Here is a 15,676-nt window from a genome sequence, read left to right on the forward strand (position 1 = left end):
TATAAGCAGAATTACAGGAGTGCTCTGAAATCCACTCCATTTCTTGGCAGATGATTACAAGCAGAGGAAGAGCTGAGGCCTTGGGGGCCAGCCCAGGCCTGTTCCATGGACTGACCTAGGATCTAGACACTTCCATGGCCTGTGTAAAGCAATCAGTGGTCAGGGTGTGGCCACAAACCTATAAAGGGCTGATGAAAAAACCCAGGAGCACAGGGCCAATTCATGTAGGGACACATGGCCTGTATGTCTCAGTCAGGATCTAGGTACATATGTTTTCTTTTTAATTTGTAAAATTTTAATATAGTTCAAATCAGTTTCAGGTTATTTTGGCTCATCCACTGTCGAACTTGGGAGGAATTGCCTAAGTTTCCCTGCCTTCCCCTTGTCTGTGATGACCAAGGCTTAAAGGTATCTGCTACATCAAACCTGAAACATCCCATTATCTTTATTTTTCTTGATCTTGACAAATCCAGCATCCTTTTGCCTATGAGCAGAAAGTCCTTGATTTCCTCAATTTTTCAATGCATGGTGGGGAGGTGCATAAGGAGAAGGCAAGAGTAGACACAGCAAATGGCAAGGAAGATGTATTTTTAATGTCCTGAGTGTGGAGATTTTTTTTTAAGTTTGGCATATAACGCAATAAACCTTCAACCATCTTCCAAATTATGACTCATCTCCAGACAATTCAGGATAGTCAAATGGATGAATGAATACAAAACAGCTAGAGAACAATGCACACAGGAGTTGATTGTGTGCTTCTCACAATAAGTGCTATGGGAGTTGAGAGAAGGGAGACTTGAGTGTGGGCTGGGGCCACTGCAGAGATGTCAGGCATCAGATGGCTTCAGAGTGAAGGGGACCTCTATAGGAAGACAGGAGTGCAGCAGAGGAGGAGGAAGTCTGCGTGTCCATCCTTCTCGCTGCCCCAATATCACCTGCGGAAGGGGAGGAAGCTCCAGCGCTCCTCCTTGTGCTGGAATGGGGTTTGGCCCTGTCCAAAGAATGTAACTCTGGATGAAATGTGGAAATGCAGACCACCCAGGGAAGGAGGCACTGAGGGCTAGAGGAGGAGCCTCTTCTACGTCTTTGCCTCCTCCACCTTCAGCCACCAAAGTAACGTGCATTTTAGCACATGCAGATGCTGGCTGCTCTGCCCACCAGCCCCCTCTGCAAGGGAGCCCTTGTTAAAACCCCCATGTTTCTTTGCTGCTCAAACCCTTCTGTGTCGTTCAGCTGCAACCCTGCGTGTCGGCAGACTTGGGAGCCAGATGACTGGGGTGCACCCATTGCTCTTTAGATATGTGATCTTGGGCAGGCTAGTTGACTGTTCTATGCCTCAGTTTTGCCATTTGTATGCTGGGACAGTCACAGTAGTGGGACCACCCCCAGGGGGGTTCTGAAGGTTTGAGGAGGCGAGGTTGGTTAACACTCTTCACTTCACTCAACTCCTCCCCTCCTCCTGTGCTTCATATGGAAACTGTTTTCATGCTCAACGGGATTTGTTTCTGTGGAGCCTTCTTTCCTCACATTTTCACCTGGCCACCTGCTCACCTCTCAAGTCTTAGTAGAAATGAGACTTCTCAGGGTTTCTGTGAGCTCTTGTCTCTCCCAGCTGCCTGAGCCCCCTGGCCTATGTTCCCTAAGCATGTGGTCACTTGATATCACTTCTCCTGGTCTACTTGCCCACTGGCAGAAGGCACCATAGGGTGAGTGATCTGTCTACATGATTTGTCTACATGTAGCCCCTGTGCTTCGCACTAAGCTTGGCGGGTACACTGGATGCCAGGAAAGTGGTGAGTGAATGGAAGGGTTAATAAAGCTTGGAAGGAGTGGTGGGTCAGCTCAGAGCGCCCAAAGGACAGGGTGAGCTGAGCTGCTGCTCAGGATGGCTCCAGGCGCTGGCTGGGGTCCAGCCCACAGCTGGAGGCACCCGTGACTCTAGCTGGGAGGGGCCGGAAGATGCAGGCAGCCCCGGACCTCCCTCCTTCCCCTTAGTCACATTCAGTTCAATAAACAAACTCCCTACTGCCCTATGAGGTCTGGCAATAAGAGAGCTCAGTGGAGAGCCTAGTGCAGAGGAAAGAATCCTTTTGATTGTGAATAGCTACCCCTGATTTATTTGAGTAATTTTTGAATTTCCTTTAACCAGAGTAAACTCAGGTTAGACATTTGGCGGCCCTGAATATGCAAACAAAATACAGCTTGTTCTGTCCAAAGCTGCCCCTGAAAGAAAGGAGATGTCCCCACCCTGCTCAGCCATTGATATGCCACAAGCAGCTCTCCCTGCCTGGGGACAGTGATTGCTATAATCAATGTTAATGAGCAAATGATCACCAGCCACTCTCCTTGCTCCTGGTTCTGAAACAGATGTGCCATCGCCAGACTGATGAAACCAGTGTCACTCTGAAGGATCATACAGCAGGCGAATTGCTGGAATGTGTTCAAACAGAATCCAGCAGCAGCAGCTGCTACAGCTGTCACATAAACTTCCTAAAATAAAGGGAAAAGGCAGCAACTTGTCCCTTCTTGAGCCATGAGACAAAATGAGAGAGATTAAGGGAGAAAAAAAATACAGAAAGTCAGTGAAATGAGAACTCAGCTCACCAGGCTAAGGCAGGCAGTCTTGGCTCCCTACAGCCGGAAGTTGTAGCTGCCACACAGGCAGCCCTGCAAGGGCTGGGGATTGGAGAGTGGTGTGGAAGCTCGGCCTGGGACTCTCAGAGGTCTGGCCAACCGAGATGAGGTCATCGCTCCATGGTCTTTAGAGCCTCCATTAAAAAAGCACATTGAGGTACATGGTTGGATTTTTTAAAGCACTGCTGAGTACCTATGAGGTGCTCACAAATGCATCCTTAGGTAGACCAGGGACCTAGTTTGGTCTACATTAGTTACTATATCAGAATCTTGAGAGCTGTGGGAATAGCTCCATAGTAGAGTTCTTGCCTAGCACTTGCAAAGTCCTGAGTTCTATCAAAACAAAACTTCATTTGTAAGTTACAAAAACTTACTCTACTTAACTTAAATGTTAGACTGTTACTTCTTACTGATGGTGAAGAAGGCTGATGAACCACATCCCGTAGTATGAGAGAGAATGAACAGATCTTATGACGGTATTTAGCTGGATCTATGATCAAAGCCACCCTTAGACCTTGCCCAGAGAGATCCCTGTTGCTTCTGCCCCTGACAGCTGACAATAGACCACACTGCCCTGAGTCCATGAGTACTAGGCACTGTACTCTCGACTCCAGACCCCGCCATTAGCTCCATCCTCATGGAGATCCATGACACTAGCCTTGTCACCACCCTGAGAAGGAATTCTCTACAATCCCTGCTTCTTGAGGTCATTCACTCTAGATTCAAAATCCTGGTGTGGTATCTGGCCATTGGCCATACCTAGTTCCTAGCTAGGCTGGGAAAGGAAGTACATAGAATGTACATCTTCCTAAGAGGAAGTGGGCTCTCTCTCCCATGAATGTACGGAAAGTGGGGGTTTCTCCAACAAAAGATGGGGCTTCAGAGGTAGAGCCCCCAGAAAATAGCACATGTCCCCTGCAATTTTATAATTGGGTTTTCTGGTCTGCGTGGCAACAGAAAACAAAAATCATGGAGGGGAGACAAAAGTAGGAGCCTGGGAAAAATAGTAGCCTGGATCTCATTTCTCTTTCTGGAAAAAGTGGGGAGAGCTTTGTCATCATTAATTCCCCATCTTTAGGCATTTTGCCAGCTTGGACTTGGCCTCCTTCGAGATTCTAGAAGATCTCCCTATTGAAGATGCTCCTCTACCTGTGGACTGCGCTACGTTTTAAAATGAATTGCATCCCTTTGGTTGGTCTTGTCAAGCTCCTCTGGGATGAAGACAAAATCTTATTCATTAAACAGTTACTGCGTCTGCTAGGCCTTGGGGAGAACAAGGGGACAAAGACATGGCCCATATCTTAGAGAAGGTCGCACCCACTACCAGGTGCGTGAAGGTGTGAGGGTTTTTGCAGGAGTGATGTGGTTTAACTGGGTTTTAATATTAAGATGTTCTTAGCTATTGATAGGAGAGGAAGATGCATCCAGAAAGAAGCAACAGCAAACACAAAGATAAGGGAGTGTCAGGAATCACGGGTAATGGGCTACTGAGAGGTCAGAATATGGTGGGAGGCAGGGAAGTGGGAGACAGGTGCTAATGAAGATTGGCAAAACATTCTGAGGAACCTTGACTTACTCCCTGAGGATGGACACTGTATTCTGAAAATATTAGGAATCATTGAATTCTATTGATAGATTGATTGATTGCCATGCTGGGGATGGAACTCGGGGCCTCATGCACGCTAGGTGAGCTCTTTACCACTGAGATATCTTCCTAGCCCCTCTTTTTATTTTTTATTGTAGTCAATTTATATAACATAAAATTTACCATTTTGGCCACATTTATGTGCACAGTGCAGTGGTATTAAGTGCATGTTCATTGTGCCCCGTCACCCCCAACCACCTCCAGAACTTTTTCATTGTCCTAAACTGGCTTTTATTTCTCTCTTAAACACTAGCTCCCCCTTCCTCCATTCCCCCAGTCTGTGGTGACCACCATCCTCTGTCTCTGATTGGATTCTTTTAAAGTAAGAGAGCAACTCCATGTCATCTTTTTAAAAAGATCCTCTGGCTACATTGGGAAGGCTAGGTTGGAGGTCCTGGGATCAGAAGTAAGTGCAGAAGACTCCTGGAGAGCGAGGAGGCTGAGTGGGGGTGTGGTGACAGCGGCAGATGGGAAGGGAAAGGGTGAGAGGTATTTCAGAGACATGGATCAAAAAAAAAAAAAAAAAAAAAATCTAGGAGTCCAGGGGCATCCATGATTACTCCAAGACATCTTTATTTAATTTCTGCTCTATTGATCCCCACACCCTTTCTTGTATGAAGAAGAGAGAAGATAAGCTTGATTTTTAATAATCCTCTAAATCTGCTCAAAATATTTCAAAATTACAAGCTATTTAGATGGTGAAGCACATCCTCACATAATTACTGTAAGTTGCCAAAAGGACTTTGAAGTGGATTTGATCATTGCCTACTTTGATCAATTTTATAAAAGAGAAGTAATTTACAAGAGTAGTTTATGGTCATTGCAGCAGCAACTCAGAACAGTTTCTGTGCTATGTAAAAATATTCAGCCAGGTACAGTGGCACATGCCTGCAATCCCAGTGACCATGGAAGCTGAGGCATGACCACTGCAAGTTTGAGGCAAGCCTCAACAATTTAGCAAGGACCTAAGCATCTTAGCAAGAGCCTGTCTCAAAATAAAAAGTAAAAAGAGCTGAGGATTTGGCTCAGTGGTTAAGCATCCCTGGGTTAAGTACAAAAAAAAAAAAAAAATCCAAATCTTTCATTCAAAAGAAAGCTGACCACACACAGGATCTGGAGTAGATCTCAGAAGAACTGGATTTCAGTCCAGCTCTGCTATTTATCAGCTGTGGGACCCTGGGCCAGTCTCAACCTCTCTGCATCTGTTTCTTCTTTGTAAAGTGGTTCTTTTGAGCATTAAATGAGATGATTCGTGTAAAGCACCGAGAAGAGTTAACCTGTAAGTACTAAGTTCATGCTGACTACCATTGTTCTTTGTTGTGGTGACAGTGATGGTCATTGTTACAGTCCTTCCTCCATATGGGGCACTGGTTACAGGACCCCTCAAGGATGCCCAAATCTTCAGGTACTCAAGTTCCTTACATAAAATGGTGAAGTATTTGCTTGGAACCTGTGCATACCTTTGTCTATTCCCATACACTTTAAATCATACCTAAAAAAAATTAAATATTATGTAAATGGCTGCTGTATTGTTTAAGGAATAATGACCAGAGAAAAAAGTCTGTACATGCTCGGTATCGACGCAAGTTGTCTTTGATCTTTTCCCCTGGTGTTGGTTGAATGTGTGATGGAGCCCGTGGATAGAGTGCAGACTACACAAGGGGCTGGTTCAGCCCTGGCACCTTATGCTCTGCAGTTGTTCTTGAGAGGAAGATGGGGTTGTCCACTTCTGATGGTTCTGAAGCAGATTCCCCCATCCCTGAAGACTCTGCCTCAGCTTTTCTGCAATGCCATATTTCTGCAAGCCTCATCTCTTCCCTTCTCACTTGCTCTGCTCCCAAGCCACCCTGCCCAGTCTTCCTTGGCAGCTGTGCTGTTCCTTTTCCTACCCCCATCATTCCAGAATCTCTCGCCAGGCCTGGGGCAGAGATGGAAGAGACAGGATCAAGTCCTCTTTTTCTCCTCTGGAGGACCACAGACCCCCTTCTCTGCAGTTTCCCTCTATTCACCAAGCAAGTGTAAAAACGATCACCCCCCACCCAGAAGTCCCAAACCTCTATTCCACATCCTGAAGCTCCGAAAGATTTAATTAATTAATTAATTTTTGCAGTTCTGGGAATTGAAGCCAGGACTTCATGTACTTTAGGCAGTGCTCTACTAGTGAGCTGCATCTATAGCCCTAGCTCATCCATCCTTCATCAACGTCAGTCATCTGGCCTTTCTTCAAGTTGTGTTTTATGGGACTCCTGTATGTATGTATGCAATTAAACATGATTTCTCCTCTTGTTAATCTGTCTTACGTCAATTCAATTTGTAGTTCAGCCAAGGAAACTAGAAGGGCAGAGGGAAGCCATTCCCCCTGCCCCTACAGATTTTTTTTTTTAAGTCATTTGCTCTGTAGGCAAAATTCACAGGGCTGGGCACATACCCAATTGACTGATGGACTAGAGTCAAATATTTGTTGATGGAAAACCTTTAAGGTACTTTTAAAAAATTACTCACTGACATTAAGCGTCATCTTTGGCTCACTTTGGCTGTGAGGCTTAAAGTTCTAGATGATCTCATATAGATCACTTTTCAGGTCCTTACATCTCTCAGTGTTGTTGAAAAGCAAGTAATCATTCACCAGGTGCCATGGGGGACCCCGGCTTGAGGATAGGGACTATGTGTGGGTCTTTGCCCCAGTAAAGTGTTTGAGCGCATAGTAGGTACTCAATAAATACTGCTTTCTGGAATCTTTTGTAGCAAAATTGATTTGCTCTAGACCATTAACCTCAGAAACTTCAACTTGGTCACTGCCACATCTGATTCCTTGATTTGAGCGGGTGGGACACTCACTGCCAGGGCTGCCTGTGGATAAGCCACGTGTTTACTGTTGTCTTCCTCCTTTCCAGTGTGGCCAATTGCTACTGGAGAGGACCACGTGAGACAGGCACAAAAGGGACAGACACCTGACTAAAGCCTCTTCTTACATGTGCCCTTCACTTTGTGACCACGGTTCCTGGTCACGTGGTGGTGGTGGGATTTGTGATGATAGCAAGTATTTTTCCACATTTCTGAGTGCCAAAGTCTTGGCCTCTGATGGCGTTTGTGGAAAAGTTCAGGCAGGAAAACCATTACACACCCCAGAGTTCTTTGAAGGCGAGTTTCATCACTGGCCAGGATTTTGAATATGGAGTCCTGTTCATTAACAAGGAAGAATATTTCTGACCAGTCAGGGTTCCTTCCGTTTCTGAGTCTGTTCAGTCTCACTTGAATTCTGCTTCACTCAGAAGGTTCTGTACTGTCCCCTGTTGGAAAGAGCTTTCTAGGGCACGTGTGGCAGCCCTCAGGCGGCTGTGTGGGATGGCAACCTGTGGCCATATGCCTGCTCCCACAAGTAAACAGTGAACTGCCTAAACCTCACAAATCCCACCACCACCACGTTGCTTCAGATCCTTCCCAGGAATCCCTAAAACTTCCCACACTTGATCCAGCAACAAAAAGATGTGGGGGCTTAGCTCTGCTGCTCTGACCTGCTATTGGAGAGTGAGGTATTTTGACTGTCACTCCTGGGCAGTGGGGTTTGGGTCTGATGCACTGAAGCCCTGCTGTGATGGGTTCCCAGCAGGGAGAGCTGCAAGGGAATGTCACTTTAGAAGGATGAGGCAGGCCGCTGGCTGGTCCTACAAGGGGACAGTAAGAGGTCGAGGAACTCATGGTGGCACTTGAGGGGTGAGATGAGACCAGATGACTCTACTTGTCAGAAAGCTGGGAGGTGGTGGCAGACAGAGAGCTCTAGAGAGAGAGAAGAGGAGGTTGCTCCCAGGTTTAACTCCTTTGCTGGCTCCCCTGACCCGGGATATACCCAAAGCCCTAGGTGAGGAATCCAGTTCCAGTTCTGGCTCTTGCTGACCAGTGCCCTCCCTTCTGGGTGTGCTCCTGATCTCTCCCTGGGACGTCCTACCTGCTTTGTTACTGACAAGGATCTACTCATCCTTTAAGAAGAAGGTCTATTCTTTTTTGCACTGGGGATTGAAAAGTGGTAAAGTGCATTTTACCACTGAGCTACATCCCCAGCCCATTTATTTATTTATTTTTACTTTGAGACAAGTTCTTGTTAAGTTGCTTAGGATCTCACTAAACTACTGAGGTTTTCTCAAACTTGTGACCTTCCTGCCTCAGCCCACTGAGTTGCTGGGATTACTAGGCATGTACCACCACACCTGGTGAAGGCTTTCCCCTTCAAATTTGTCCTCTTTTCCAAACCATGCTGAGCCCAAGGTCACCATCTGCCCCACACATCCCTGAAGTGCTTCTGTGTGATTCAGGAAGAGACATGGCTGAGTCAAGGATGCAGGTGTCCTTGGCCCTCTCCCCTTCTCAGTGAAGGCCGTGTCAGGCCACAGTCTGTCCAGTGTCTGTCCCATGCTGCCAACTACCCCCGCATTGCACACTTGTGACTGGTGAACCCGCATTTGACCTTCTGTCCTCCTTGGCAACCTTGATTTCTCTTCTGTGCTGCCTCCTACGGCCCAAAGCTCAGCCAAGACAGGACCTGGGATGTTGGTTTCTGTATCCCAGGCTCCTAGCCAAGTAACTGCCCCCAGGGTAAGTTGTCCCCATGAATATTTGCTTAAAGGAGAAAGAGCTAAGGGGAAAGAGGAGGTCTAGGTAGAGCAAAACCACCTGCCACCCCATCCCCAGTCCTCTGGAGCTGGCTCGTACATGCACAGGGGCAGCAATGGAGGAAGAGTAGAGGGTAGGCACAGTGGGGATTGGCAGGTGGTCTCAGCCTCCTGGCTGTGAGGAGGGCTCCTCACCAGACTTCCACCACCATCCAGCCCACAAAGCCTCAGCTTGTATTCAAGGTGCAAGGAGGAGACAAGTCAGGGGGAGTTTGAGGAGGGAATTACCCGGATGCAGGGAAACTAGACCCTTCAGGGCACCGACCTCAGAGTTTAAGGAAAGAGAAGGGAACCTCCCCAGGGATGGTGTCCAGCACCTCCTCAGAGAAAGAAGATGCCATAGGATATGTCAGAACTGTACCCGCTTTCCTGAGCCCTGTCCCAGGCTGGGGCCGCAGAGAGGAACAAGGATCCCCTGCCCTTGGGAAGCTCCTAGGTCAGTGGAGCCATAATTAAACCTATCATAGTACAATTCAGCACATACAGGAGGAAAAGTTTGTCCACGGTGCTGAGGTAGCCACTAAAAGAAGGGATTAGACAGACACTTACAGGTAAGAGGAAGGGAGGTCAGGAGAACTTGCCCGGGGAAATGGCACCTAACTTGGGCTTTCAAGGATGAACGTGTTAGGCCAGCCAGTGCAGGTGGAAGGGAACCACTCATGGGAAGACAGAGAGTCATCAGGAAGGATGACAATCCTGGGAGCTTCAGGCACGAGGCAGGGAGAAGGCTGAGGTAGAAGGCAGGAGTGAGACTATGAAAAGATGGAAAACAGGCAAATTCTAGAAAGCTAGAACTTACTTATTATATTCATTCAATTCACATTTATTGAGCTCCTATATGCGAAACACTTTTCTTGTCTTCCCAGCAATCCTCGTTTGTGTCTGTTACTAACTAATGGGCACATGTCAGACACCAGGGCACCATGTCTGGACCCATTAAAGAGGAAACTGAAGCTCAGATGAGTCCAAGGGGTTATCTGAGAGCCTCTGGTTAGTTTGCAGCAGAACCAAGACTTGAAACGAGATCTCCAAATCTCCAGTCCATCCCAGTTCTCACACCGTGTGCAAGCAAGCCCACTGGAGCAGAGACTGTTTCAAACGTATAGAGAACCAAGGTGGGCCATGAAATGATACTCAGCACAAAGATTCCAGAATTTCTCGTGATGTTCAGAAAAACCAATGGAACCCGTGTCTTGTTGATCAGGCTTCCATTGCACAGGCATAAGCAGAATTCTCAGTTTGAAAAAAAAGTGCTGGTAAGCACCCAGTCATCCTTCCTGTGGAAACCCACCCTTGAGGGGTTGGCCTGGCACTTGCTCAATAGTGTCCCAGTTTACAAATAATCCACCTGCAGGTATTGATCCCTCTCTGGGTTCTCTCACTGATGTTACTGTCATTGAGTGAATTGTTTCAGCCCCCACCCCCCTCCCCTGTTCTTTTTCAAAAGTCACCTTCTGATGCCATTGATTCCATCAGCATTCTTTGCAGGCTGCAGACTTATTGTTTTGCAGAGACAGCAAATATTGGGAGACCGTAAATCCTGTGCTCCTGGCTTTCCTGGAAAGTGACTAGGTGGGGTTTGCAGAGACAGAAGTGAGGGGCAGAAGAGACTTGTGTCTGGGCAGAGACCATGAGAAGGCCTCCCCCCACCCCAATCACCCCGCGATTGGCCCCTAGGTTTGCAGCTACTGTGATGGTATCTTCCTGCCTCTTCCCTCCCATACCACTCCAGGACACCATCTTTATATCTGGGAGCCCGAGCTGGAAGTCAGGAGGCAGCCCCTCTGCCCTTCTGCTTGGAATAGGATCAGACATGCATGCTGGGGCCCTAGTTGTGTAGTTAGTGGGTAATACCTAGGCTTGATGTCAGACTGACAAAATTCACATCTCAACTATCCCCTTTACTACTTATGGGACCTTGAGGAGGTTACCTGCCTTTTCTAAGCCTTTGTTTTTGCAACGAGTGCAGGATTGAACCATCTAATATGGTAGCCATTAACTACAAGTGACTCCTGAACACCGGAGATGGGCAGCAAATGGAACATGCATTCTAGATTTCCAGATTTCCTTGGACAACAGACACTGGAGGTATGCACAGCTTTGTCAAAACCTGGCCAGGAAGCCGTCCTCCCACCCCTCCATAGTCAAGGGACAGCAGAGTACGAAAGCCAGGCAACTGCTGCAGATGGCAGCTGCTGCTGGTGTAGTCTGGGCCCTTTGGAGGTAACTGGGGTTGGGGGGTAGGTTGCAATGGAGTGTGCATTGTGCTGACAGGAGCTTCTATTCCTGGCTCTGCCACTAACTGCATTCACATCCCTGGGTGACTTCGACAGCTATTCCTTCCACTCCTTCCACACCTAAATGTACTCGGCAGGAAACTAGACTTGCCTCCCAGGGCTCCAGCCAAGATAAAATAAGCTAACACCTCTGAGGTGTTTATCATTGTCCTGGAACCTGGCAAACACAAGATAAATATTAGCAATTGCTCCCCCAGGCCCAGCTCTCCCACCCTACTTCCCTAGGGCTGAGCAGCAGCAAGTTCTCTCTGGATATCCTGATTATTCTTCTGACTCCTCCAATACTAGGCACCTTCTTTTTCACATACACTTGGAAAATACTGCTCCTTTACATGTATTTTGGAGGTGAAGTTTTTTCAGGAACTGAGGTTGATGTGTCAGTATTTGATGAGGTAAATTTGAGGCAAAAGGCCAGGTGGCAGTGACTACTTCAGTGAAGGATGGATGAAGGTCAACTAAAATTACAGGTGCTCACACTTGTACCTTGCTGGAAATGTAAATTAGGATAACTACTTTAGAAAGCAGTTTGGAGATTCCTCAAAAGGCTAGCATGGAACTACCAGGTGACCCAGCCATCCCAGTACTTGGTATTTATCCCAAAGATCTAAAATCAGCATACTACAGTGATACAGCCACATCAATATTTATAGCAATGCAATTCACAATAGCCAAGTCTTGGAACTAGCCTAGGAGCCCATCATCAGATGATCAGATAAAGAAAATGTGATATTTATATACAACAGAGTTTTACTCAGACATAAAGAAGAATGAAATTATGTCATTTGTGGGTAAAGGATGGAAGTGGAGAATATTAGCTAAGTGAAACAAGCCAGACTCAGAAGGTCAGGGGTAGGATGATTTCTTTCATATGAAGGAGAGAGAGAGGGAAGGGAGAGAGAGAGAGAAAGAGAGACAGAGAGACAGAGAGAGAGAGAGAGAGACTATATGTAAAGGCATTTTTTTTTTTTTAAAAAAGGGGGTTTATTTCGTAAAAACAGAAGACCAATAGCGTGGAGGAAGGAGACCAAGAGGGAGGGATGAGGAGGGGGCATGGGGAAGTACTGGGGAATGAAATCTACCAAGATATGCTATGCCTATGTATGATTACACCATGTGAATCTCCTGTGTGTGTGATTATCAGGCACTAACTAAAACGACAGTAATAGGAGGAGATCAGTAGAGTCGAACCAGTGGATGGGGGAGGGAGGAGAGAAGGAAAAGGGGGAGCTACGGGGAGGAGTGATCAAATTACATTATGTGCACATACAAATATGGCCCACTGAATCTCAGTACTATGTATATAATACACCAGTTAAAATCTGCCAATTAAAACAAATGAAAAAGAGAAAAAAAGAGGGTCTTGAGAAGAAAAGACCCTGATTTAAGAAAAAAAAAATCACAGGTGCTCAGAGCAGGAGGTGGGATTAGAGTCCATTTGGGCCTTTGGTTCTCAATATTTCTTCTATGTGGAGTCACACCCAGAAGAAGCCCCTGCAGAACTCAGTGGGCTGAAAAAGCCTTTTGATACATGTTGATGTTCCCTCCATCCTGGGCAGACCCGGAGGCCTTTTGACCACACGCTTCAGGGATACCATATCCATCTCACTAAGAGCTGGTGTTGGGTACAGAATCTGGAGGGTTTCATCTCTCCAGCTCAGGAACTCTTTTAAGATTAGATTTTCAGTTTTCTTAGTTCTATTTGTGCATTTCATTTATTAAGCAAATATTTATTTATTCAGGGGTTGATAAGTACATGTTTATATAGAATTTGCTAGTTAAGACGTATATGAACATACATATTATATGTGTATCCCAATATAGCAAAGCAATCAAGGGCATGAACCATGGCTCTAGATATGGATCGTGTCATTTTTGGGAAATTTCTTAACTTCTCTGTGCCTCAGTATCTCCTAGTCTGAAGATGAGGGTGCCTAAGAGTACCTACTTCAAGCTTGTCGTGGGTCAGTAAGTGGAAACTGTGGGTGTGTGCACACGAGTGTGTGTGTGTGTGTGTGTGTGTGTGTGTGTGTCTGTGCATGCCAGGGGGTGGGCTCCAAGACCCTCTGGGAGCCAGTACTGGAGGTGGATTAGAAGTCTCAGACAGCAGAGCCATGCAGAGCCATGCGGAAGAGGAGCAGGGACTCTCCTGTGCCCCACGTTGGCCACAGGCCTACGGAAGAGGCCAGAGCAGCATTCTTTGGACTTTAGCTCCCTTTTCTTGTTCCTGCAGCGAATTCTTCCTAAGGTGGAAAGTGAGGGACCTGGAGGAAGACGTTGCTGCAGGGAGAAAGCTCCCTCCCACCAGCTGTAGCTCTGCTGCCCCTGAAGATGCTCATTCTAGAGTCACACTGGACCTTGACTTTTTCCTACTAGTTTAGGAATGCATTCATGCATGTATTTAAATTTTTTTTTTTTTTTTTGGTTCTGAAGATTGAACCCAGTGCTTTACCATTGAGCTACATCCCTAGCCCTTTTTATTTTTGATTTTGAGACCAGTCTTGCTAAGTCACCCAGGTGGCCTTGAGCTTGTAATCCTCCTGCCTCAGCCTCCTGAGTTACTAGGATTATAGATGTGTGCCACTGTACCTGCCTTGATATCTTCTTTTTAAATAACAGCTTTATTGAAATACAGCCAGTGTATTTCAATAAAAGTATTTCAGTCAATGCTTTGTAGCATATTCACAAAACTATGTGACTACCATTGCAATCAATTCTAGAACTTTTTAAAAAAATACAGAATGCTTTACAAATTTGTGTGTCCTCCTTGCACAGGGGTCATGCTAATCTTCTCTGTATAGTTCCAATTTTAATATACGTGCTATTGAAGCAAGTACTCGAGAACATTTTTATATCCCCAAGAAGAGACCCTGTACCTCTAGCAGTCACTCCCCTCAGCTCCTAGAAACTTCTAACCTCTCTCTCTTTTTTCCTCTATGGATTTGCCTATTCATATAAATGGAATTATACAACATGCGGCCCTTTGCAAATGGCTTCTTTCACTGAGCATAATGTCTCCAAGTCTTTTTTTTTTTAATATATTTTTTTTTTAGTTATAGTTGGTACAATATATTTATTTATTTATTTTTATGTGGTGCTGAGGATCGAACCCAGTACCTCACACGTGCAAGGCAAGTGCTCTGCCACTGAGCTACAGCCCCAGGCTCTGTCTCCAAGTCTTATCCACATATTGTACTTCGTTTGTTTTGACTGGGTAATAATATTCCATTGTGTAGATACCCCACGTCTTGTTTATCCACAATGAATTATGAACAATTCTGCTTTGAGCATTTGTGTTTTCATGTGTGCATGTGCTTCCATTTCCCTTAGATTTTCTGGGGGGTAGAATTACAGGGATGGATGGAAACCACACTCAGATTTGAGGAACTGCACACTGGTTTCCATGCTGGCTGGCCCCATTTACACACCCATTTTACACTCCCCATTCTCATTAGCACTTATTATTATCTATCTGTCTGACGTGTAGCTGCCTTTTGATGTGTCCTGCAGGGGGTGGAGCTGTCAGTGGTGTCTTGTGTGTGTGTGTGTGTGTGTGTGTGTGTGTTTTAATATTTTTGTAGATGGAGAGAATGCCTTTATTTGCTTTTTTTTTTAATGTGGTGCTAAGGATCGAACCCAGTACCTCATACATGCTAGGAAAGTGCTCTGTCACTGAGCTACAGCCTCAGCCCCTTGTTGTGGTTTTGATTTGCATTTCCCGGAGGTCAATGGAAAATGTGGCTTTGCTTTTCACTTTTTGTGCTCTCAGGTGATAAGGCATCAGGTCTGAAAGGAGCTTCTTTATCACTGGTCCAACTCAATCACTTTATAAGTGGAAAAACCGAGGTTCAGAGCAGAAAAGTGACTTGCTTATTATCATCATACCATCCTGCCACCAGTCAGGGGCCAGCCTGGGGTGGAACTCAGGATTTCTGAGTCCTAGACCAAGACTTCTTTTTCCTTCATCTCTTTCCCAGAGGACAGGTGCCGTGCCCCTCTAGGGCCATCCCTCACCTTCTGCACCCTGCCCTGTGCCCAGGGAGGCTGACCCCTGTGAACTGTGTCAACCGTTCCTCTGACCTCAGTTTCTCATTGGGCTCTGCCAGGGGGAGGCCCCAGCGGGAGAGTGAAGGCAGGGGGAGCCAAGGCCAGGCCTCTGCCTGCTGCCCCACTTAGCTGCTTCCCTGTACCCAAAGCCAGAGCTTCCTCATGGGTCAGCTCCTTTCTCTGGGTTCAGGGAATCATTTTCTCCTTTTGCCCCTCCCGGACCAGGGGTGGTAAATGCTCCTTATCTCTTGCACTGCAATGGTTGCTTGTTGGTTTTCCTAAGTCCTTACCCTCCACTTGGTAAATAGTTCTTGGTTAAGTTCTCCTCCAATTATCCAATTTGTGCATCTGTTTTCTGATCTCTGCCTCACTACCCACCGGCCCACCTG

At 46.4% G+C, this 15,676-nt stretch overlaps 1 non-coding gene across 1 annotated transcript; it reads right to left on the reverse strand.

Annotated features, from left to right (window-relative positions):
* Positions 1 to 13,970: 13,970 nt before the first annotated feature.
* On the reverse strand, positions 13,971 to 14,077 carry LOC143380884 (U6 spliceosomal RNA). Its single transcript, XR_013088753.1, has one exon. It is a non-coding gene; the product is annotated as a U6 spliceosomal RNA (small nuclear RNA).
* Between the last annotated feature and the right edge of the window lie 1,599 nt (positions 14,078 to 15,676).

Source organism: Callospermophilus lateralis, chromosome 14 (assembly GCF_048772815.1).
Source record: "Callospermophilus lateralis isolate mCalLat2 chromosome 14, mCalLat2.hap1, whole genome shotgun sequence".
NCBI lineage: Eukaryota > Metazoa > Chordata > Mammalia > Rodentia > Sciuridae > Callospermophilus > Callospermophilus lateralis.